The 26,143-nt window shown below is 43.7% G+C and overlaps 1 protein-coding gene across 1 annotated transcript in view; it reads right to left on the bottom strand.

Moving 5' to 3' along the window:
- The window catches only part of LOC147718635 (protein EOLA1-like), a 49,870-nt gene extending 25,137 nt beyond the window's left edge, over nucleotides 1–24,733 (bottom strand). Inside the window, exon 1 of the mRNA XM_086918608.1 lies at nucleotides 24,333–24,733. The gene's annotated coding sequence lies outside the window, so the exon portion shown is untranslated. The remainder of the gene's footprint in view (nucleotides 1–24,332) is intronic.
- Nucleotides 24,734–26,143: the final 1,410 nt, after the last annotated feature.

The raw sequence follows: 26,143 nt of genomic DNA, 5'->3' as shown, positions 1-26,143 counted from the left end.
TGCCAAAGGTGCAGGTCGTTCTGACATCCCAGACTCTCCTACTAGCACTAAAGTCAGCCCCCCCAGCTCTCCCCAGTTACACGTCAATTCTTGCTCACCCATGCAGTAGTATTTGAGGAGATTGGTGCAGACGAGATTTCCCCTTTCCCTGGGCAGCATCTGGATATTGTTTGATACGTGTGGCTGTATCCCATTCCAAAAAAAGTGGCGGAATCTCTTCTGCAAGTTGGTGATATCTGCTTCTGGGATGTCCACGTTTACTCTACCAAGTTAAGAGAGATAGAGCAGCTGCCACCTCCACCTGTCCTCAAGAATGTCTTTACGGACAAGCTTCCAATTGTTAGATGACCAGTCTTCGAGCCAGGGCTAAACTGAAGGCCTGAGTATCACAAGGATGTGGCAGTCCAACCCCGAAGGAAATACCTCTGATATTGCAGGGCTGTCTTAATGTCAAAGCTAGGGGTTCGACCACTAGGGTGAAGAGGAGGGGGAGAGGGGGCACTCCTGTTTCGTCCCCCTAGTGAGATAGATTGGGGTTGTGCAATTACCTTTGACCTAATGACTGCCATTGGAGAGTTGAAGGCTGCTAGGATTTTGTCTTCCATGTAGGGCCCCATCTGTATTTTAGTAGGAACGGTCTCTAGGAAGGTCCAACTGTCATAATCAAATGCTTTTTCAGCATCAAGTGAGATCAGGAATGAAGGGATATCCCTGTTGTGGGCTTTTTGTATGATGTGGGGGAGCCTCTTGAGGTTCTCCGCTCCTTATTGACCATGTATGAAGCCCACCTGATCTGGGTCGATCAGCCTCGGCAAGAGTTGGGCAAGGTGGCGTTCCCGAATTTTAGTATTGAGATGCGGGCTGTATTCAACAACACTTTGGGGCGGTAGGACCCGCAGAGAGCCGGGTTGTTCCTGGGTTTGGGAATTAGAGTGATTTTTGCTTCACACATGGTCAGTGTGAGACTAGTTTGTCGGGTAAAGGAGTTAAACAGGTTCTTTAGTGGTGTTAGTAGTACCAACACATTTTTTGTTGTTGTAAAAGACTGGTGTTGGGCCATAAGGGCCTGGGGATTTACCCACAGGAAGTAACTTATGTGCATGTTAAATCTCATCATCTGATATCAGGGTCTCCAGAGGATCCCAGTGGTGGCAGTCTTGAAGTGGCCAGTGGCGGTCCTCTAGGCACCCCCTCGCCTGTTCACGGCAGTCTGCAGGATATATATATAGATCTTTGTAGTATGTGAAGAATGTCTCTCGCTTTTCAGCTTCTCCTGTAGTGTGGGAACCATCTGCCCTTTTGATCTGCGGTATAAGTCACTTGGCTTTATGCAACCTAATCGTGCATGCTAGTAAAGAGCCAACTTTGTCCCCTTACCATAAAACCTCTGTCCCAGTGTTAATAAGGACCATTCTGCCCTATAGTCCTGTGCGTTCTCAGCTGTCTACAGAGAATTGCAAGTTTGCGTTTGAGGGTTCGCATACAGACCCTTTTATCTTACCCCTTTTCGCGTCTTGTGCACTCTGTTGAGCCTTCCAAACATTTGAAAAAACACCAGCAAGGCGAGATTCCTGTGCCCATTCCTTGGCTGAGAAGATCAAACCCCACCCTTACAGTGGCCTTGAAGGCATCCCAGAGTGTATGCAACAACACGTCCTATGTTCAAAGTAGTCAGGGATCACAGTGCGAAGCATTTGTCTATTGATAGGGTCCTGGAGTAGTTGTGTGTCTGAATGCCAGTGCGGAGGACCTTTTTTTGGCAGTCAGGGTGTCTTTCCAGACCATAGCTACTTGGACTTGGTCAGATATCGATATGTCAAACATAGAGGCTGACTCTATAGCAGGTAAGAGCACCTGTGTGCCCGGAATATGATCTATACTGGAGTAAGATGTGTGCGTATTTACATAAAAGGCGTAATCCCGTTCATCAGGGTGCATATAGCACCAGATGTCAGTCAGTCCAAGTTCTGTGATCTCTTTCTTGAGGAGTGCGGACATTTCTCTTGTTCCCTGGTAAAGGTGAGTTTGCCTACCCCGCTAAGGATCCCATAATTAACTGAAGGCACATTCATTTCATTTCATTATTATATGCTCTGTAACTGCCCTCATCTGTAGGGGCAGCAGGCTGCGGAGATAAGTGTCCTGTGCCGAGTTCGGCACATAAAATGTTAAAGAGCGTAATAGTGGTCCTTCCCTCGGGAAGCGTTATTTTGATAAAGTGACCTTCAGGATCTCGAATAACTGTGGAGGAAATTTTCCCTATATGTGGTTGTTGGACTTGGCCCTTAAGGCAGGTTCACCCCTAATCTTTTTGCTTTAGATCTGTGAGCTGTATGGATGATTTTCTGGTCTGTGCGCACTTTTTCCCTGTGTCCCAGAGTAAAGTGCGTGCATGTAGTTAGGCTGGCCTGCTCTCCCATAGGAATGCATGGGGAATGTCTGTGTCCCTAGTAGTTCCTGATGCGTGGGGAGTGCATGCTCGAATTTGGTATGTGCGAGCTCGTGAGAATGAATGCTTCGCAATGGTGTATGTGGCATGAGTGTGTCCTGTGTAGAAATGCCACTTCTAGGAGTTGGCATATTAATGTAAAATATGCCTGGCGTATGATTGGCTGGAGCTGGCTGGTGAGCCTGGCTCCAGGAAGGCTGGATGGGTCTGCCCGGTGGTGAATGTGAGATTAGCATGTTGATGGCTTGGGAGGAGTGCACCTGGTCCCTGATGGGTCTGGACTTTCCCCACACAATGCTGGCTCCACCCCCTGTAGTGCGACTGATGTCCCTAGCCCTGCCAGTGAATGAAATGGGTGGTTGAGCTATCAAGGGTACTTCAAAACCAGCTGCAATTGGTTTCCCCCCACCCTGCACCTACAGACAAAGGGTTTTACAGTATAAGAAGGGGCTGTGTCCCCATACAATTTGTTCTTGGTTCTTCTTTTGGATCCTTGCCAGAGGGGGCTGCTGCTGCTGGGGCCAAGAGGACCGCCACTTGGCTGTCTCCCTGCCTGGATACCCAGTGAGCTGGCTCTGGCCCTGCCTTGCCCCCCAGCCTGCCTCCAGACCTTGCTGGAGCTTGACTTTGTGCTTAGGGAGCGCTCTCCCTTGTCTCCAGCGCTGGGAGCGCTTTGTGTCTGCCCCTTAGCGCTGAGAGCGCTTCTTTGATGCTGCCTAGCGCTGGGAGCGCTTTATTTTCCCCGCTACGGGCTGGGAGCGCTTTTTAACTTTATCTAGCGCTGGGAAGAGCTTTAGTTGCCGAGCCGGTCCCGCCCGGCATTTGCCCGCTTCAATTGCCGATTTTTGGCATAGCGAGTGCCCACCTCGCTTTGTCTTTTATTTAAAGGCCGGATCCCACCCGGCATTGCCTCGCTTATATTTTATTATTTAAAGCCGGAGCCCACCCGGCATTGCCTCGTGATCATCGCCGCAGCCCAGGAGCACCGAAAACCGTTGCTGGGCTGCTGCCTAGTGCGACCCGGAAGTCCCGCCTCCTTACCCCCAGGGCCGCGCTGCCATTGGAGGCCCCAGCGGAAGTCAGGCGGAGTGCAGCGAGACAAGGCCAGGCGGGAGACGAAGGAAGCCGGCTGCCGTGTCCGCGAGGCTCCCCGAGTGAAGAGGAGCCCCGCGCTGTTCAGAGAAGGTGAGCCAGCAGTGTTTCCAGCCTCCCGCAGCACCAGTGAAGTCCCGGTGAGTGCGGGGGCGGGTTCTCGTGATCCTTCGAGCGGCCCCAGTTGGCAGAGGGCCGCTCCAATGTCTGCCGCATTTATTTGATTTACGAGCCTGAGAGGCTCAGGGGGCACTTCTTTCCTTTGCGAGCCCCGAGAGGCTTGTTGGGCATTTACCTCGGTTTCTGAGTCCCCCGTGAGGGACTCCAACGACTGCCCTGATTGATTCACGAGTCCCAAGAGGCTCGAGGGGCATTCATTATGGTATACAACTGTTACAACGAAGTTTTTACAACGCACTACCATTACAACGCAGGCATTACCACACATACCATTACAACGCATTGCGCTGGGGGGCGCTCTAGGATAGGGAATAAGTATAATTTTATATCCAACACCTTCCCTAGTGTCCACGGGGACTGGAGTTGGAATATAAAATTATACTTACCACTATCCAGCACCTCTAAGCGCTATGCGTTGTAACGGTATTCGTTGTAAATACCGCGTTGTAATGGTATGCGTGGTAAAAGTATGCGTTGTAAAGTCATACATCCATTCATTATTCTGAGCCCTGAGAGGCTCCCCGCCCACATCATTGTTTTGAGAGCGCTGAAGCTCTAAGGTGCCACATTTGCTTTGCGAGCCCCTGAGAGGCTCCTTGTCCACCCTTGTTCTTGAGCCCACGAAGCTCCAACGTTGCTCTAACTTTTCCTGCACCAGTTGCCCAGCACTTTGTGGGCAACTGCTACGTTTAGGCTTTTGTGTTCTTGGCTGCCTGCGCAGCCTGCCTGACATTGAGACTCAGGGCATTTCAGCCCCTTGCGAGGCCAGTTGGCCTGAGGGACAATTCTAGTGTTGTGCTATGTGCACCCTGCGCATTGTAATTTACTGATGTATGTGATTCTTGCGCAAATGTTCCAACCTGCACCTCTGAATGTGTTTTACTGCCTCATGTGCAATTTGTTTATGTTTTATCCCCTTTGCTAAGAGTGACCTGCTTAGAGGATTGTTTATGTCCCATTACCTTTGCTAAAAGTGACCTGCTTAGGTATTTTATGTTCTATCCCCTTTGCTAAGAGTGGCCTGCTTAGAGGATTGTTTATGTCCCATTACCTTTGCTAAAAGTGACCTGCTTAGGTATTTTATGTTCTATCCCCTTTGCTAAGAGTGACCTGTTTAGAGGATTGTTTATGTCCCATTACCTTTGCTAAAAGTGACCTGCTTAGGTATTTTATGTTTTATCCCCTTTGCTAAGAGTGACCTGCTTAGAGGATTGTTTATGTTATTACCTGCTTAGGTGATTGTTTAGGATTCCTTCCCTTTGCTAAAAGTGACCTGCTTAGGTGATGGTATTCCTTCCTTAGGTCCTGATGATAAGGTCCTAGTTCCCTGCGTGATTTTCCTACAGTGTTTTAGGGTTGCGTAGGAGGTATTTACTCTTTACCAGTGATTACTGGTTGTGTGCTGCATTTACAATTTTGGTGCTAGTCATTATATGTGTATGTGCTAAGTGTATACCTACAAGTATTCAGGGCTCGACAAATCCGAAAAATTGTACTAGTCCTGCTGGTCTAGTACCATGGAAAATCCCCTCGACCTGACTGCAACCCACTTGACCTCCGTCTCTGAAAACGGAGCAAAAGTGACAAGATAACAAGATTTAAAGGCATCTTTATTGCTCTTTCCCTCCATGAGCAATAAAAATGCCTTTAAATCATGTTATCTTGTCACTTTTGCTCTGTTTTCAAAGACAGAGGACAAAAGTTAGTTTGACTTCCTACTCGCCAGAAAGGGCGAGTAGGACCTAAAAATAGCTCGTCCTCATCCATTCTCCCTCGCAAATGCGAGCGGGCGAGTGGATTTGTCGAGCCCTTGTATTATTTCTAACAAGTGCCTACCCCTGACAGTGGTCCATGTGGCCCTGTCCTGTACATAATCCCTTGTAAATTCTGCCCGTGCCTGTTGGCACATTGTAAAGTTTGTGTGTTATCTAATGTGTTTTTACTATAATACAAAGGCTATTTCTTATATAACCTTGTGTGGAGTTTCCTTTGTGGTGGGCCTTGGGTGTTGTTGCTGGGGTGCTTGCGCAAATACTTAACTCATATCGCCTCCAAGTTTAGCCTTGCTGCTCGCGCCACATTACCTAAAGGGTGAGCAGGGGTTATCTTGGCGTGTAACTCCCTTGCCCTGACTTAGGAGTGGTGGTCTCTGACTGACTTTGGCGTGAGCCCTGGCCAGCCAGGTATCCCGTTTCTAACAGTGGTTTACATAAAATAGCGACACAAACATTCTTTGTGGAGGAAGAGGCCCAGTATTGGTGAGGGTATGTAGCACATCGCATGCGCTTCTGATCTGATTTAAGGAGATGAGTTTCCTGCATCAGAATGACTGTGCTCTGCTGCAGGATATAGCGCAACATCTGATTATGCTTGGTGGGCGACTTCAGCCCCTTCACATTGAAAGTCAGGCGTTTCAGTGTGTGTGTGGCGGTGGGGGGTGAGGCCACCTGCGTGTGTGAAGTATCAATCATCGCCGTGATGGGTTGTGGTAAAGATATTGTGTCTGGTGGGGACCCACACCTCAGTGATAGATGCAGACCAAGGTGGTAAAGCTAGGGGAGGGGATGTGGAAAGCATAATTAGTGTACAGCTAGTTGTATGGCCAGAAAGTCCAGCAGGGTGAGCCCAAGTGGGGTCAGTCCAACCGGTCTGTGGACTTTTCTGAGAGAGTTCCCTTGCGGAGTCACCCTCTGGGTTATGGCTTTGTGGTCCATAATTCCTTTAAGAACTGGCATGCTCATTAACCTGGACCTTGGGTGGAGTGTTCAAGAGGGAGGAGATGTTATGCTGTACCTCCCGGCCATCTCCTCCCCTCCAATGTTCCAATGCTGTATCTTCATCCTCCTCGTCCCACAATCTGGACTCTGTGTGATCTAAGGGGATGGCACTGTTGACCTCTCTGGGAGCGGCAGATCATGCCCCTGTTTCAGCTTCATGAGATTCAAGATTATATCCACTGTGGCCTTTTCCGAATGTGCATCTTGAGGTTGACAGTTTCTGAAGGAAGAGGCAGTGTACAAATAGCCGAGCGGATTGCCTCAGCCCCCGCACAGTTCTAAATTGTTAGAGGCCATGAGCGGCCGTTGTAAACATGGTGGCTGCAGCACTCTCCCGGAGATTAGACCCCCGGGCCCAGGGAGGCTTCAGAAGTGCTCTGGAGCATCGATTACGCTCCTGTGAGACTGAAGTTGCGGTCAGGGGCCAGTGGGAGGCGCAGGACATAGTTCAAGGATAGAGTGCTTTGTATAGGAGATATGCCCGAGTCGGAGCGCAGCTCTAGTGATGTGCGTCCAACTTCATGCCCGGTGTGGCCACGCCCCAAATGTATAGCTATTGTGACATTAATGCTGTATGCTCAATTAAACAGTACTGAGATACTCCATGGGTACATTTTACATTCTTTAGAATGTGTGTACCCTTATGAAATCACTATATGAGGCAATAGCTCAGGAAACAGTTTTCAAGGATTAGAAGTAGCTCTCACTATGGGAAAGGCTGGATCCCTGCTTCGGATTAACTTATTGTCACAATATTTTTTTTCGCTCCCAGGACAAATATTCTAGACACCCATCCGTACTTCCAGGAGCTTCTACTTATGACCCTATATAAATTACATTAAAAAGTGCACAACTGAAGCAAAATCGCACGTATTAAAATACTACAGAACAATCTAATGCTCAGCATTTTAATTGCCATCTGATCAGCTGCATTCCATAATCTGCTACTCAATGGCCTACTCTCTTTTCTCTTAACAACTCCTTCATCACATCTTTCCACGAATAAACTCTCTTAGCATCCTCTCTAGCAATCACATCCACTGTCATTTGCTACCCCCATGTGTTTCATACCACTCTCTCGCTTTCATCTAACCACATTCACTCTCTTGTCTTGCATCTACTCTTGCACATTAAAGTTTGCAATTTTCTGTTATTTCTCAAAACATTGTCATTCTAACTACTTTTGATCTCTGGGGTTCTGAGCTTCAAAAGTAAAAATATGAAAACAAGACAGCAGAGGGTAATATTCTCAGATGGCTGCGGAACCCAAAACACTAGGGCCAACCCCTGACTCGACCATTTCCCATTTGGAACTGTAGTTTATAACTAGGTTCCAACTAGAACTTCAAAGTGTATAACAACACAACAGTAAGTTCTTCAAACCCTTCTGGCATGAGAGAGAGAGAGGCCACAGACAATGGGACACTGTGCCAAGACAAGAGGTGACGAGGCAATTCCTTGAGAATTGATGAGGTCACAGCAACAATGTTGTTCCAAAGATCTGAGTTTGTTGGCAGTCATTAGGAGAGACGGCTAAAAGACTGCCACCAGCAGGGTCTCGGTTCATGCTAAAACACTCTCGGTTTACTCATATACAGAGTTTCCACAGAGTCCAGACAAAGTGCAGTTTCTCTACCCCTGATGGTGAACAATTATCCCAGTAGGAACCAGTGAAGAGCCAGAGCCCCAAACAATGTATTTCCTGCAGCTGAAAAACCACACTCCGACTGACCACGCAGTCTCATTACCCGACGGTGACCATGGAAAACCTCCACTTCCAGGTCCGGATAAATCCCAACACCACCCTCCGTGGCACCCTCATCTACAGGCCCCCCGGGCCATGAACCCCATTCACTGATGCCATTGTAGACCTCATCACACCCCAGGCTGTCCATTCTACCAACTACATCCTACTCGGAGACCTCAAGTTCCACCTGGACAACCCAAGTGATCAGGCCACCACCCCCCTCCTAGGGAACCTCCCCAACATAGGACTCAAGCAGCTAGTCACCGCACCAACCCACATAGCCGGACACACGCTCTACCCCGTCTTCTCCACCAACGGGAACTTCAACTACACCCACACCAAAGGACTCTCTGTAAAGTCCCAAGCAAAGTAGATCATTAACCCAGGTAGAATGTAAATCCTGTTTAATAAGATGAGCACAGTACTGCAACTGCAGGAGATCAAACTAGAATACCACAGAAAACAATTCCATATGATGTAATGACAACTGTATAGAAGGTTCTTTAGTTAAGAAGTACAAAGAACACTTAAAAGGATAATAGGTAATTAAAAGGGAAATATATATAAAGATTAGTAAAGGTATTATAGTACATTTAGAAACACGTCTCACATTCGAATCTTGTCCAACTTGAGTAGCCACACTATTGCAATAAACTTTGACAATTTTCACAGGTTTACTGAACTTAGCACCACCTTTTAGGAGAATACCAGGTTTGCGTATTCTTACAAAATCTCCAACCACAAATGTAGGTATTTTAACTTTCACGCGAAAATCATAAAGATATTTACTTCATAGTTTTTTTTCTTCAACTCTATGAGCTTTTTATCCAATTCTGAAGTTTGAACTTTAACAACCTTCATAAACCACCAAGGACATAATTTGGATACGGGATCCCTTCCCTAAAGTAAACGGAAAGGTGAAACTTCAGTTGTTGAATGAGGAGTTATGCGGTACAACCATAACTTTTCTTTCAAGTTATCTTTCCATTCCATACCAAAGTTACGTGCCCAAAGAATATCCTGCTTGAGAACCCTATTGAACCTTTCTACTTGACCATTCCCTTGAGGTTCATAAAGAGCTGAGGCAATACGACCATTATTATAAAAATATAACATTCTGTCATTTCATGAGATTTCAATTGTGCACCATTATCTAATATAAGCACTTCAGGGCTACCTTTTCTGGCAAAAACGTATTTTAAGAACGAGACAACACTACTGGTAGTAACACTTTGAACCAACTTTACTTCAGGCCACTTAGACTGGTAATCCACCATTACTATTGCAAATCTACAATCCTGAGGTAAAAAATTAAAAGGACCTCCAATGTCTAAACCAGCCTTTTGCCATGGATAATCAGGCAACTTGACAGGAATGAGAGGAGCAGGATCACACCTGAGTGTTTTCTCACTGCATACACATTTAGGACATTCCCTGACCATTCTATCAAAATATCTGTCTAAGCCAGGCCACCAAAATACCGACCTGAAAAGTATTTTCATAGTAGACATTCCCAAAGGACTTTCATGACTTAGAAACAAAATGGAATCACATAAAGGTACAGGTGAAATACATTTTCCATGTCTGAATATCAACCCTCTTTCTATAATCAACTCATTAGAGATTTTCCAATAAGGAAATAAATCATCCGAAATCTCCTTCTTAGAAGGCCAACCTATTCTGGTATAATTTACAACTTCCTCCAAAAGATTATCTTCATCCATGGCCTTTTTTCCACAATTCTTCAGAAATAGAACTAAATCTTTCAGATAAAACTTCCGAAAAACTTGCAACAACTTCTTCATCATCAGTAGAATCTTTCAAATTACAAGGAAGTTGTGATAAACAGTCAGCAGTAACATTCACTTTTCATGGAACATATTCAACAGAGAAAGTATATTCTTGTAGTCGCGACACTAGCCTAGCTATTCTGGCAGTGGCATTGAGACCACCACCGGGAGATAAAATAGGAATCAAACGTTTATAATCAGTTTTTAAGACAAACCGTGCACCCCAAATGTAGTTCCTGAAATGTTCCACATCCCACACGCACACTCGTAATTCTCTTTCAATCACTGCATAACGTCTTTCTGTAGCATTCCATGAGCGAGAGGCAAAAGCCACATTCCACTCTTACCAGCACACTGAGACAAAACACAACTAAGTCCATACAGGCTGGCATCAATAATAAGAACACAAGTTTTTCCAACACAAAATGGCTTGAGAGAAGGAGCAGCAATCATTTCCGCCTTAATGTTTTCAAAAGCGTCCTGTTGTTTCTTACTCCAAACAAATTCAGTATTTTTCCTTGTTAGTTCTCTTAAAGGTTCTATTTTAGAAGTAAATGTTTTTTTTATAAATTTACTATAATATTCGCAGAGTCCTGAAAAAGAAAGACGTTTTTCTTTAGAGCCAGGAGAAGGCGCTCTGAGAATAGCATCAACAAGTGATTTTTTTGGAACAACCCCTTCTTTGGAGAACGTGTGACCTAGATATTCAACAGATTCTTGGAACAATTTGCATCTGCTTCTCTTCGGAGTAAGTCCATGATCCTTGAGAACACAACATACTTTCTTAAGATGGGTTGCTTCATCTGGTGAATAAATTAAAATGTTGTTGTGAAACCATTTTACACACAATTCCGTTTGTTTAAAAAGATGGCACATAGATCTCTGTAACACAGATGCTGCGGATGCTAAGCCGAACGGCACCCTCTTGAATTGAAAAAGTCCCTGTGGTGTAATAAAAGCAGTCATGTGACGAGAATCTTTGGCAAACTCAATCTGATGATATGCGGGCCTAAGGTTCAAAGTGGAAAACACTGTGGAACCCCCTAACATGCTTACTACCTCGTTAATATTGGGCAGGGGGTGGCAATCAATCAAAATATTAGCATTAAGTGCACGGAGATCTAGGCACAACCTCAAAGTTTTATCTGATTTCTGTGCCAAAACAATCGGAGAAACCAACTTCGAAGATTCTCCTTCCTCAATAACTCCCTCATCTAACATTCCTTGCAAAAGCTTCCCAAAGGTAATCCCTCACGTTGATGGCCACATTCCTAAATATTTATTTCACAGGAGATGCTCCCTCTTTAAGCTTAATCTCATGAGCGAAACCTTTGAGCTTCCCTAAGGAATCTGAAAAAACTTCAGGAAATTCATTTCCAATGACTTCCAAACCATCACCTTTCCCTTTAACCCTCATGCGATCACCTACTCCAATGACCATGACAGGTTCTTTGTTACGGGGATTGAGAATAATCCCTAATCTCCATTGATCTCACCAACCTAAAACATTAACACCTTTCCTTGCCACATATACTTTTATAAATGCTGACCTCCCTTTTAATTCGACATCTGAAGCGACATATCCCTCAAGATCAATCATAGATGCATCAAAGCTCTGATCTGTGATGTCAGGAGGGCACACATCTTTCAAAGCAATGACTTTACCAAACTTTTTATTCAAATAAACTTCAGTCATAATGGTTCATGGTGATCCTGAATCAGCCATTAGTTCCAAAATTTCATTTAAGAACTTAACTTCACACTTAGGTGAACTTAAACTCTCCTCGAGAGAACACCCATCAATAATAGAAACAACTATACCTCTTTCACTAACCTGATCAGAATGGTTCATACCTCTCACACAAGAAACATCATTGGTTCTAGAACCAACATTTTTAGGTTTCGACCTGGCGAGGGCACGCAGTGCCCCTCCCAGATCGAAAACTTTTGTCAACAGTATGGATGTTCGGACCGCCTCTGTTTCCCATTGGCTAGCTCCATAAATGGAGGCTAGCCATTGGGAGACAGAGGCTGTCAATCACGCTTTCTCGGGAAAAAGCGATTCGGGGGCGTTTCTCTGTCTTTTTTTAAGCCCCGCCCCTGTGTCCTGGGCCGCGCCGTGATTGGCTGCATGCCCGGGACACCCCCGTGACGTCATTCCCCGGGCCGCGCTGTGATTGGCTGGCCGGCCCGGGACCTGACTTGTTTTTTTAGCCGTCTCTCTCCCGCCCGCCCACTGTCCGTGCCTCCTCCCTCCCGCCCACCCACTGCCCGTGTTCGATGCCTTCGGGTAAAGTCCGCTATACAAATATGCATAAATAAAATAAATAAATAAAATCCCCCTCCCTCCCGTTGTCCTGCCTTCTCCCTCCCTCCCTCCCGCCCGCTGTCCGTGCCTCCTCCCTCCCCCGCACAAATTGTAAGCAGAGTAATTTGGCCACAATGTTCAGCCTGATTAGGTACTTCCTAATCAAATTCACGTGATCCGCTTTAGGGCGGCATCACATGTTAGTTTTAAATAAAATGACATAAGGGTAGTGCTTACGACCGGTTTAGATCCGTGCGTCACTCTTATTGTCCAATCACCAACTTCAAATCTTCATTTTATCCCCGCCCCAAAGTCGCTTGTTTACTGTCACTAAAGTCCAAGGGTCTGGCCTCTGATTTAATACTTAAAGCTGATTGGTCGGCCCTAAGCCGAGACGAGTTTCTTTTCCACGCCCCTGATTTCGCATGTAGATGTACTTAAAGTGGCAGGTAGAGGATGCAAGTCTCGCTCTCTAATGGATACAAAAGAAAGACACAGGTATAGCATCTTCGGGACAGCTTCGGAATTATGGTGGCCATCTTAAAAGCTGTTTTCATGTTTAGTACATCCACTACAGTTAGGTATGTGGAAACCGCATAATAAAAAAAGCGAGCTAGCAACCCTTGTGTAGGAATAATGATATGTTTATTGAATGTGTATCCCGTATATATCAATATGTTTACGCCTCTTTAAAGTGGAGTTTTCACTACATATTAACAAGAACTTTTCAAATATTTGAGAGATTTTAATAATATATTATTTATACTGAATTTTTTCATCATGATTGCGCCATTTGTTGAATTAGCATTTTTAACTTACCTGGGTGGCCGTAAACGTTACCCACTCGCCCTCCTTTAGCTTCTATTTCTCTTTTGTCGTTCTTCTTTGGCAGGCCACGCCCCCGGAATTTTAGGGCTCTCTACTGCCAATGGGAGCCGGGCGCCCGCAGCGTTGGGTGCTGGTGCGCTAACGGCGGGCGGCCGCAGCATCGCCTGCTGCTGAGGGCCCCTCTGCTCTGTTGCTCGTCCCGTGTTCCCCCGAGCCCTGCTGTCAAGTGCTGTGTCACTCGGGATGCGAGGCTGGTGCACAGGATGCTGAGCTCCGCGGTGCTCCCTGGCGGAGCTGGCGGCAGAGAGGAACTGTCAGGCACCTCCTCTGCCCCGGTCGGGGTTCTCCCCAGCTCTTCGGCGCGATCCCTGCACGTAGAGCTGCCCTCCCAGCAGGTAACGGAAAGGTTGAATTACATGTGAGGCATGCCTGCACTTTTGTTATTATGACTGTCACTGTTTGGAAGTCCGGCTTTATGTTGGGAAAGGGTCCCTGTGTTTCAGTCATATGAGCTATCTATAACGCCCTTTAGTAAAGTTCAAACTTTTTAGGTCACCCCCAGTAAAGCGGAGCCACCGTTATAAGGTAGAGACCAGTCAGGTTTAGATGGGTTTACCACGCAGTAGGCGGTGTTTACCCGTTTTTGAAGTGAGTATTAACATAATCGCATAGGTAGGTTAATCACTATATCTTTAGTTGTCATTTTTGGGACATTATTGCTAGGCGAGTGTGCTGATAATAAGTCACTTCATTGGGTACAGTATAACACTTTTGCAGTCCCAGACTTTCCTTTTACAACTTGTTTTCAGCTGTTTTAGACCATATGGTACACAATAAGCCAGTTTTGTTACATTGACATCCATAACTGTCAAAGGATTGTTTTGTCAACAAGTAGTTCAGGGGTGTTGTCATAGATTGCCCAATAAGTTGCACGCCAGGCGTGATAGATGGTTTGTTCATCTTTAACCCGTGAATCTTTGTTTAGAATGGGGTACGTCCATTTGTGGTGAAGTAATTGCCCCTTGGTCAGATATAATCAAGTTTTAGGTAGTGTGGCTGTCACCTTTACAATGGGGAGAGTATGAGGCGTGTGGCCATTTAGCTAGGTCATGCCTGTTCTGGGAAGAAATCTCCTCCCCCGTCGTATGTGCAATTGAAAGAAATCTTTTACTTCGTTAACTTTGTGGTTAGGCTCAGGTTATGTTATGAGGTTTTTATATAGCACACGTTTTGGCTCCCATCTCTTCCTGCTGCCGACTAAGGTTTTTTTGTTGATGACTACTATGATGGCATATTGGGTGATGTATTATGTTGCATTAAGCCATCCAGGAGCTCTCTGACAAATGAAGCTGTAGACCTTGTCTTGTTTCATGTCATAGAATCCGTAGGTAACTGATGCACTCTGATATATCATTATGGGTAGGTGTAGTCAGGTACAGAATTGGTGTTATGGAAAACAAGCACAGGGATTTTACACACCAGTGCATCTGATGAAGCAGATATCAAGTGTGTGGTAAATTTGTTTGGCGTTCTCAGCCCAGACTCTGAAAAAGCTTTACGCTTTGTCTACGCAAAGCTATCTAGCACCTGTTTGCAGGTAAGCTGGGTGTGTTTGCTAAACAAGCAGCGCAGTGTTATGCAGGATGTTCTGCAAACAAACAACATTGAGCAAGCAGAGTGGGAGCGATTCTATTATATGGTCCCAACTCCGGTTTCAGAAAGACACAATCACATTTTTTTCCAGCTCAGAAAATAATTTGTTTATATAGTGTTTACTGTCATACTTTTGCCATTTGTAAGTGTTGTGAATAACATATTTAACTGTTGCCTATTTAGTAACCCCAGATAGAAGGTAAACCGAGTCGGTCTTCCTTGGATTCAAATTTATGACCTTCAGATTGCTACATTTGTCTGTGTCGAATGTTCAACGCATTGAGTCATCCTGCTAGATAATAGATTATTACAGACTAGCATAATAGTCATAAGCGGAGCTAGCTACCAGTGAAGAACCAATTGGGGCATTCTTGTTTATTTTGCTTCTTTATCATTTCATTTATCTTAGGAGTCCTTATTCTGTGTTTTGTGTCAGTGAACGCCCTCTTTGGTATTTGCTGGAGCCATTAGAAGGCTAGTTGTAGACATTAGCTATCTGTGTTAATTGCTTGTTAGATGAGGTCTCAGTGAGATATGTTCAAGGGCTGAAAGGTTTAAGTTCTTAAGGTGCCTGTAGGTGACATAGTTTCGTGCCACTTCTGCTGGGGCTTTTCAAGTTGCAAAGTTGTTATGCAAAGAGAAGATGTGATGGTCACACCAGATTAAGTTCATGTTTCTTCTTGTTGTGATTAATCCCGGCATGCCAAAGATTACGTGTGGGTCAAGCCACATAGAAATGTTCTTGCCACGTCAGTATGGTCATACCAAATGTTTGTTGCCTAAGACAGAGACAGATGTTGCTTATTGGTGGTTCTGGGATGAAATTAATTAAGGCTTCCTTGAAGGCTCCGTTGTTTGAGGATATTATGTATCGCAAAAGAAATGAGCAGGAAATTATAAGTGAAGGGAAACCCATTTCACGGATCTTATCAGTTCTAGAAAAGATTCACATTTAGTAAAGTCTTCCATTTTGCCCATTTCTGCTATATTTGAAAACACCAACGATCTCACCCGCTGTCTACACATGAGGGATCCCGAGTGTGTGCGTGTGTGACTGCTCCAGTGTGTGCGTGTGTGACTACTCCAGTGTGTGCGTGCATGTGACTGCTCCAGAGTGTGTGTGTGACTGCTCCAGGGTGTGTGTATGTGACTGCTCCAGGGTGTGTGTGTATGTGACTGCTCCAGAGTGAGTGTGTGTGTGTGTGTATGTGACTGCTCCAGTGTGTGTGTGTGTGTGTGTATGTGACTGCTCCAGAGTGTGTGTGTGTGTATGTGACTGCTCCAGAGTGTGTGTGTGTGTATGTGACTGCTCCAGTGTGTGTGTGTGTGTGTGACTGCTCCAGTGGGTGTGTGTATGTGACTGCTCTGGTTGTGTGTGTGGGGGGGGCTCTGGGTGTGTGTGGCTGGCTCTGGGGGTGTGTGTGGGTGGTAGTAATTGCTGTCTGCTGAGCTCGTCCGTAGGGTACAATAGTTCTCACATTTGCGAGAGATTAAGCTAATGGCAATGTAAATGACAATGCCATTTATTTATCTGTTTTCAAACCCAACACATAAATACACATTTTGTCATTTACAATGCCAATAGCTCTAACTTCTCCAAAGGCGAAACCGTTGCATTGTAAATGCTTGTTATTAATGTTGATAGTTCTTCTAGGTTCATCTTTGCAGGCTTTAGCAAAATGCCCTACCCTTCCACATTTGATACACTCTTTCCCTATGGCAGGACAACATTTGAACGATGCTACATGGTTGGTACTTCCACATCTAAAACACACAATAGTTTTGACATCTCTATTACCCTGGTGAAAAGTCTTAGTGAAAGATCTTCTTTTAACAACACAAACCTCATCAATGCATTTGTTACTACTATCACTGTTAGCATTTACATCTTCAATGGTTTTCATCCATCTCTCAGATTGTTCAAAAGCTTTTGCAGTAGTAATTGTGATATGTAGATTAGGGTTTCATAAAATCAATAACTGTTCTTGGGTTTTCTTACTTCTTACATTTACAATAATTTGGTCTCTAATCATCTAATCTGCTAGATTACCACCCTCATCGCCAATGTAAAGTTCCAAGCAAAGTAGACAATAAATCCAGGTAAAATGTAAATCCAGTTTCATAAGATGAGCACAGTACTGCAACTGCAGGAGATCAAACTAGAATGCCACAGAAAACAATTCCATATGATGTAATGACAACTGTATAGAAGGTGCCATAGTTAAAAGTACACAGAACAATTAAAAGGGAAATAGGTAATTAAAAGGGAAATATATATAAAGATTACATGAATTGTAACACACTCCTGTACCGACCATCATTGTTTACATCACGTCTTCATCATGCCCACTGTACACCATCATTGCCCCCCGGTCACAGCTGGATGAAAGCCACTGAAGAACTACCCGTCAACTCACTCAGCCCCACCACTCTCTCAACCCTTACAGATGCCAATACTGCAGTGCACAACCTCCACCGATGGATCTCCAACTGCGCCGACACCCTGGCACCCCTCAAGAAATTACCGGGCAAACAACACTCCAAGAACGCCAACTGGTTCACTTCCGCCCTAGACAAGTCCAGCCTCCACCTGAAGAAGTCTCGAGTAGAGATGGAGCCACAACATCAATCAACTGTGCAACACAGTCACCCTTGCACCATGGCACAAGGGTGCCTGCTTTGGTGCATGGCGGCAATTGTGTGCCAATATAGGGGAAAAAGACAGGGCGGCTTATTCATGACCGGTACGTAATTTTCTTGACGTACTTGCAGCGTGATTCTTGCACCACGTTGCGCCGTATTTGCAAAGTGACGCATCTAAGCATATAGGTGACCTTGTGATGCCCTGTGCCACATTATGTTAAACAACAAGAGAGAAAAGGAAAGAGGCACTCTCATACCCCTGTAAACTAGTCTTAAACAACAAAAGAGTGGCTCAGAGACAACAAAACATGTCCGTTGCTCTAAACAGTTGAATAGAAAAGAGCACAAAAAGTGTTTTAAAAGAACCCTCACTCACCGACCTGGTCGATGACATGCTTCATCATAGGGTTCCACCAAGGAAGCAGAATGCTTCCCTGGTGTGCTTCCACGCCTGATTTATAGCGGAGCAGGATGTTAAATGCGTGTTGTGCAAAGTTAGTGAGGTGAACTGTGATAGTTAAAAAGTATTTCGGACTAGCCTATCCAATAGTTTATTCAAGGCTGTTCAAATACTACTAAAAACGTGAGATGGATGTAGGTCAGTCCTGTAAAGTGGCTGATAGCATCCGAAATTTATAAAACTTGGTCAACATGTTTCAGCTTGAAAGTGCTATTCGCAAAGCATTCGTCAGGACCCAGAAAAATCCCACGGCGGTATGCGCAAGCTAAGGCGCACCCTAACCTGTGGAATATTGTAACAATGGTACAACTCACGGTTATACCCGATGGTCTTGCGTAGTTTCAGAGACCTTATAGATAATAGCAACCTGAAAAGAAAAGACAGTCTGTCATTGTGTCTAAACTGCAATCCAATTTAGTACAGTTCCAGGTTTATATAAACTATTCAAGAGTGAGTAATCTCTTACAACTAACTTAACGTTTACCAATAAAGTGATGGATTTGACCAATCTAAACCTTCAAAGATTGTATCTATTGAACTGGTAATAGCAATGGCGCAGTTACCTATTGTCATTTACTTAGCAAAGACTTCAGTGAGGGTTTTATTAAGTACATTGTTTTATATATGAATATACCATGCACAACATGCTCATTAGATCATGCTAACTCCAAGAGGCATAGAGAACGTAGATTACCAGCTCAAGAGGATGAAAATACGCACACATAACGTTAGACCCAGTCAACTTTAAAAAAAAACCTTCAGGTATTACATGGGGATAAAAAAACTGGTGAAGAAATGCGTATAAATTTTGAAAAAAAGAAATGTTTTCAATCATTGCGCAGAAATTGGCTTACTTGTATTGGTCAAGTAACTTGTGACATGGAAACACAGGGAGGTAGGACGGACATAGGGGTATCTAAAGGCAAGACAAATGGAGAAAAGCTGTCAGAGCGGGCGTTACTCACATAGAAAATTTAATAATGCCTGTTAGCACGGGCACTTACTTCCCGTTTCGTCCGATCCCAGCCATACACCTATTCAGGTCCGCCCGGTCCGAATGTTGGCGTACGGGCAAGTGTCCGTGATTCAAGTACGGGTTCCCCCGTGACGTCATAACGTCAAAAACGTGTGACGTTTTTGCATACATATCCCTGAAACATATGACGGCGCCTCGTAGTATGACAACTAGAGCGTCGAACAATGAAAAAAGGGAAAACTTTATTAAGCGAATGATTCTTATGACAGTTTTTTTTGACGTGTCATTCACAGTAAAACACTGCAATTTATTAATATTCCTCAATATGGGACGGACGCTAAATGTATGATCTAATCATTTTACGGGGAGTCATCACACAAAGATACTGGATATGTAGCCAGTCAATAAAGGCTTCATATTTTATGTTTATTTGATTTGTTATTTTGTTCTTCCACTCCCAGATGGCAAACCGATGTTTGAATGACAAATAAATTGCCTCACCTCAAATCTACTTAGACAGTTGAGTGAGACTAAGCAAACCTTATATCTTTATCAACGGATGATTCACAGGGAGGGAGAGGGGAGTCAGATCTCATAGCGCTACTTATAACAAAATATGATTAAAGTTTACCTCTCTACGTGTCCTTGATGTAATATGTGTATATGTATGTGACACCTCAATTTAGACCAAACAGTGCATCATTTAGAGGATAAGGAGTGTCAAAAGACATTCAAAATAGTCCTTTTGTTCGAACTAAGATGGCATAGTCCCATACAAGATCGTTACAGAATACATTGACTGGACCACCCTGATCTTTCACCGTGCCAAAACAGTACCCCATGGGATATTATCATTTAGACCTACACGATGGGTTACCAAACGATAAATCCATCTCTGTTCCTTCTCAAAAAGGGATTGTTGGGTACTGGAACTTGGTGGTAAATGCTCAATCACTGTCCAGTTTAGATTGTTCGTAGTGTGATGTTGTAGCGAAAAATGGTCAGTTAGTTTTGTACTGCTCTTCTTACATTGAATATAATAAAAGTTCCAGTACCCAACAATCCCTTTTTGAGAAGGAACAGAGATGGATTTATCTGTTGGTAACCTATTGTGTAGGTCTAAATGATAATATCCCATGGGGTACTGTTTTGGCACGGTGAAAGATCAGGGTGGTCCAGTCAATGTCTTCTGTAACGATCTTGTATGGGACTATGTCATCTTAGTTCGACCAAAAGGACTATTTGGAATGTCTTTTGACACTCCTTATCCTCTAAATGACTCACTGTTTAGTCTAAATTGAGGTGTCACATACATATACACATATGGAGTGGAGTGGTGTGGCTCACTGGTTAGAGGCGGCAGACCTGGAAGCAGAGAACGGCCCGGGGCCAGGGTTCAATTCCCGACGCGGCAGGGTCGTGGACCACGGTCAGCGGACTCGATAATTCTCACCTCGGTGCCTACTCTAACCAGGGATCACACTCGGCAACTCTGGGCATAAGCTTGCCTCATCTCTACAACGGCCCCCCACATTCGCCGGGGAGGCCTGGTTTCACTTTGGAGATACCCAGTAGGGACCATCTCACAGGGATAGCCAGGACGGGTTCCCCAGCGGTCTACAGCGCCACGACGCCTCAGGGCAGCAGTGCGCTTTACAAGACCACATACATACATACATATTACATCAAGGACACGTAGAGAGGTAATCTTTAATCATATTTTGTTATAAGTAGCGCTATGAGATCTGACTCCCCTCTCCCTCCCTGTGAAACCTCCGTTGATAAAGATATAAGGTTTGGTTAGTCTCACTCAACTGTCTAAGTAGATTTGAGGTGAGACACTTTATTTGTCATTCAAACATCAGTTTGCCATCTGGGAGAGGAAGAACAAAACAACAAATCAAATAAACATAAAATATGAAGCCTTTATTGACTGGCTACATATCCAGTATCTTTGTGTAATGACTCCCCGTAAAATGATTAGATCATACATTTAGCGTCCGTCCCATATTGAGGAATATTAATAAATTGCAGTGTTTTACTGTGAATGACACGTCAAAAAAACTGTCCTAAGAATCATTCGCTTAATAAAGTTTTCCCTTTTACATGGGTTGACGCTCTAGTTGTCATACTACGAGGCGCCGTCCCATGTTTCAGGGATAAGTATGCAAAAACGTCACACGTTTTTGACGTTATGACGTCACGGGGGAACCCGTACTTGAATTACGGATGCTTGCCCGGACACCAACATTCGGACCGGGGCGGACCTGAATAGGTGTATGGCTGGGATCGACAAAACAGGAAGTAAGTGCCAGTGCTAACGGGCATTATTTAATTTTCTATGCGAGTAACGCCCGCTCTGACAGCTTTTCTCCATTTGTCTTGCCTTTAGATACCCTTATGTCCGTCCTACCTCCCGGTGTTTCCATGTCACAAGTTACTTGACCAATACAAGTAAGCCAATTTCTCCGCAATGATTGAAAACATTTCTTTTTAAAAAAATGTATAAACATTTCTTCACCAGTTTTTTTTATCCCCATGTAATACCTGAAGGGTTTTTTTTTAAGTTGACTGGGTCTAACGTTATGTGTGCGTATTTTCATCCTCTCGAGCAGATAATCTACGTTCTCTATGCCTTTTGGAGTTAGAATGATCTAATGACCATGTTGTGCACATATATATATATATTTATATATAAAACAATGTACTTAATAAAACCCTCACTGAAGGCTTTGCTAAGTAAATTACAATAGGTAACTGCACCATTGCCATTACCAATTCAATAGACACAGTCTTTGAAGGTTTAGATGGGTCACGTCCATCACTTTATTGGTAAACGTTAGGTTAGTTGTAAGAGATTACTCTCTCTTGAATAGTTTATATGTACCTGGAACTGTATTAAATTGGATTGCAGTTGAGACACAATGACAGAATGTCTTTTCTTTTTAGGTTGCTATTATCTATAAGGTCTCTGAAACTACGCAAGACCATCGGGTATAACCGTGAGTTGTACCATTGTTACAATATTCCACAGGTTAGGGTGCGCCTTAGCGTGCGCATACCGCCGTGGGATTTTTCTGGGTCCTGACGAATGCTTTGCGAATAGCACTTTCAAGCTGAAACATGTTGACCAATTTTTTATAAATTTCGGATGCCATCAGCCACTTTACAGGACTGACCTACATCCATCTCACGTTTTTAGTAGTATTTGAACAGCCTTGAATAAACTCTTGGATAGGCTATCTTGGATAGGCTAGTCCCAAATACTTTTTAACTATCACAGTTCACCTCACTAACTTTTCACGACACGCATTTAACATCCTGCTCCGCTATAAATCAGGAAATCTGCTTCCTTGGTGGAACCCTATGATGAAGCATGTCATCGACCAGGTCGGTGAGTCAGGGTTCTTTTAAAACACTTGTTGTGCTCTTTTCTCTTCAACTGTTTAGAGCAACGAACATGTTTTGTTGTCTCTGAGTCACTCTTTTGTTGTTTAAGACTGTGCCACATTATGCCAGCATATAGTTATGATGTATACAGGCCGGGCGTTCCTACGCAACAAAGCATCATCGGAGTGGTGCAGTGAAATCCATCAGATTTCACTGCAACAATTGTAGAACACCACTGCGTCAGTACCTCATGGCTGCCTCTTGGCAGGCGTAATGGTGACGCAGTGCCACAGGTATAGGCTGGCCCCATGCATTGCTGAAGTTGCGTCATGCTTGCGACAAAACTGCAGCAATGCATGACTTTAGCGCTGAGAGATACATCAGGATTATCAACGTATCTGTCATTAATTTGGACATGGAGCAGTGAATACAGGGCATCAATGGTGTCACAAGAAGGACGTAGTGAAAAGTGTTGCAATGCTGTTTTGCCACAGTGATGCAACACTTTTCATGAATGAGGAGGCCCAGGAATGCGCCCTATCTTATTGATGGTGCGCATTCCTGCCCTGTAGTTTTGTTGCAAGGCAGAGCAGCAACATTCCTTGCAGCGCTGTCCAACACCAAAATCTTCTGAAATGAGTCCCTAAGTGTTTTCAACATTTTTAAGCCGAGCCATTGTCTGGTCTTAAAAAACTGCCTCTAACTGGAGTTAGGGGCAGTTTTTTAGGTTTTGCGCCATACAAGGAATTCCTTGTAAATATCGCAAAGTGGGGTTAGCAGCAGTTTTTACATGGGAACGCCTACCTTGCATCACATTTTTGTTTAGTCTTGCTAACAGAAGTGGCGATCCTAAAATTCACGTTTACACTGGAAAACCGCCACTAACTGCGGTTAGCGGCAACTTGTAAATACGGCGATAAAAAATATTATGCTACTGCAGCGTTAACTCCTTGTACATATGCCCCTTAGTGTTCTTCCCTTCCTGGAACTTTGTGTATTTCACAGCTGTGTCTTGTTAGAACCACCTATGTTTTATCTCTCTCTCCCTGGGAGTGTGAGTGGTGGTGGCTGGGGAAGGTTGCAATTGGAGAGGAGTACAGCAACTTGCACGTTGTGACCGCACTATAAGTTACACATTTTATGCGCGTTAATATGAAGCTGAAATGTGATAAACATAAAAATGCACCGTAATGCCTTCCATTAAGTTCACTTTTTTTTCTAGAAATAGTTCTTGTGCAAGCTTGATTTAAACTGCGATGTGTTTTTATGAAACAAAATGAACTGATGTAACTATTCAAACAATGTTTTAAAGCACTGTTGTTTGGGTATTAAACGGAGAAAAGAAGAAATATCCATCCAGTTCCAGAACTGCACACTATGTAATCAGAAACCTGAGCTCAGTCCCAGCTACTCCCTTAACCAAATTGTGTCATCCTAGACAAGTTACTTCACTGTGCTTCTTTTTCCTGATAATCACATTTTAGAGCACCGCAACAAATAATTACGCTCTCTATGGCGCTATGCAGAAAAGTCTCTTGTTTAAGTGAAACCCTTATACACGATACAGTATTTTTTTTTACTTTGTAGAGTCATCCCTATATTATATTACATGACGTTTGTTGCACTCTTTATATCCCAAATACTTTAAGGGCTCGGCTCGTGCAATGGTTCTCAGAGCAAAACCTAATCCCTTGTTTGCCCACCCTAAATCCATGCTGAGTAGATCGTTCTGTCCAAGATTTTACTATGCATTGTGGGACTTGTAGATCAGCTTTATCTCCTCATAAAATCAACACCACAAATCCCATGATTCAAAGACAAAAAAAATCTACGCAGGTTACACGCAAGACCAGGAAAACGTCAGTGCTCTGGGTCCCCTACACTAAGTGTCTCTTTTGTATTCCTTAAATGATGGCATTTACATTTTTGCCTCGCTTTTACTCCTTCGATAAATCCCCGAGTATAAGTACCACAATACAAAATAAAGTCTGGATTTGTTATTTTCACCATCTTGGTCACGAGGTGATGATACACATTACCTGTTGTGTCCGCTTTGCCTTAAATCTTCGTTCTTTTCAGTGGAAGGAAAGTCAGAAAAGATGAAGACCGCTGGCAGAAAGTTTAAACGGAACACCGGGTACGAACTTGTACCAGCATTGCACCTTCTCTTGTACGGATATTCAACAGGAATTTGCTCTATACAGTAACGTGTTTGGGAAAATACACGTAGCGCTGGAAAGTAAATACATGAATCTTTTTACAGCAACCACTCGATGGCTGTCAGTCCGCACGACATTCGGGAAGATCGTATTCGGGGAATGGACTATGAAATAGAAGAAGAACTTTAGGCGTCACGGAGTAAGGTAAATCTGAGGATCCAAAACAATTGTATATAAAACGTGCAGCACTGCAAACAGGAAGTGAATTTCGGCCATGTTGTGGTTGGCATCCAACACCCGGAAGGAAACTATGCGCTCTCAATCGGTGTTTTGAACGGGGGACTCTGAAATATGGAACACAAGTACCAGAGTTTATCTTATTGATTTTTTTTTACTTTTATTAAGACAGAGCTTTCAAGTTTTCCATGGCTTCGCGCGAGTTTGTCACCCATGTCAGAATTTTTCTTTGCAATCTTCTTTACAGTTGTCACATTTCACAGGGAAAATGTCGGTTATTTTGTCACATTTTAAGAATATTTAAAGACACGGACGTTTTGCTGAAGAAGGGCTTTATATAAATTAGTCTGTAAATATTTTTTTAAATACATTTCTGTTTGTTTAATTTAATTATCATAGAGACCGCTCCAGAACACATTTTTAAATAACCGTTATTTATCAAGCACGTAGGTCATAGAGACATCGTCGATCGAATATAAATGTTACAATTGGAAGGAAATCAGGCATCCCTCGTTTCTATTAGCAGATAAATAAAAATATAGTTATTATTCACAAGAATTTTCATTTCTATTAAGGACACGGAGGCGAGGATTATGCTTGTCTTTCTATTTATTGCCACTCACAGTAGTCATTCAAAACATTTTTGTGTTAAAAATAAATGTAACCTCCCTTGATGCTTTAGTCACATGTCACTTCCTGGATGACCCTATAAGAGCCACCATAACTAGTCCTTGAGCCTCTTTCTTTGCTCAAACGATAAATCCAACAATAATGTATAAGTCCAAACAAATATCCTCCAACATGGAAGAAACAAGAACCAAACGGGAACGTCTTCTTTAGCCAGAAGTACTCCTACTCCATCTTCTTGGAGCCTGGAAAGAAGGAAATACAAGAAAACATTTTACTTCTGCTTAAAAAGAAAATCCAATACATACAGGTGGATAAGCATTACAATACTGTAATCCAACCAGGTGGGAAAATCCTCGCCTCTGTGTCCTTAATAGAATTGAAAATTCTTGGCGCGAATGCTAGCTAATTTGTTATTCTATTACAGGACTGGAGGCTTCGTATTATGCTAGTTTAACGCTGATCAAATACAACAGAGCTAATATCACCCACTGGTTTATAATAACACTGTTTAAAGGTTGACTCAGAAGAACAATCAGCAGAATGCATGATATCCTGAATAGTAGAACCTAACATAAATGTTTTAGACGCCATGGCGCCCCGAACAGAGTGCGCCCCAAACACTTGGGTATCAATACCTGCTTCTTGCATAACAGATTTTAACCATCTGGCTATAGTAGCCGCAGTAACAGGTTTATAAGGATTTTGCAAAGGAATTAGTAACTGCACCACACCACTAGGCCGAATAGGCCTGGTTCATTCTTCGTAAGCTTTGAGACACTGCACAGATTTTCGTGTTACCAAAAAAAGCATGATATTTCACACTA

The sequence above is a fragment of the Lissotriton vulgaris genome, chromosome 4_1, assembly GCF_964263255.1.
Source record: "Lissotriton vulgaris chromosome 4_1, aLisVul1.2, whole genome shotgun sequence".
Classification (NCBI taxonomy): domain Eukaryota; kingdom Metazoa; phylum Chordata; class Amphibia; order Caudata; family Salamandridae; genus Lissotriton; species Lissotriton vulgaris.
Note: the sequence above shows the minus strand (reverse complement) of the source record. Positions and strands in the feature narration are given on the sequence as shown.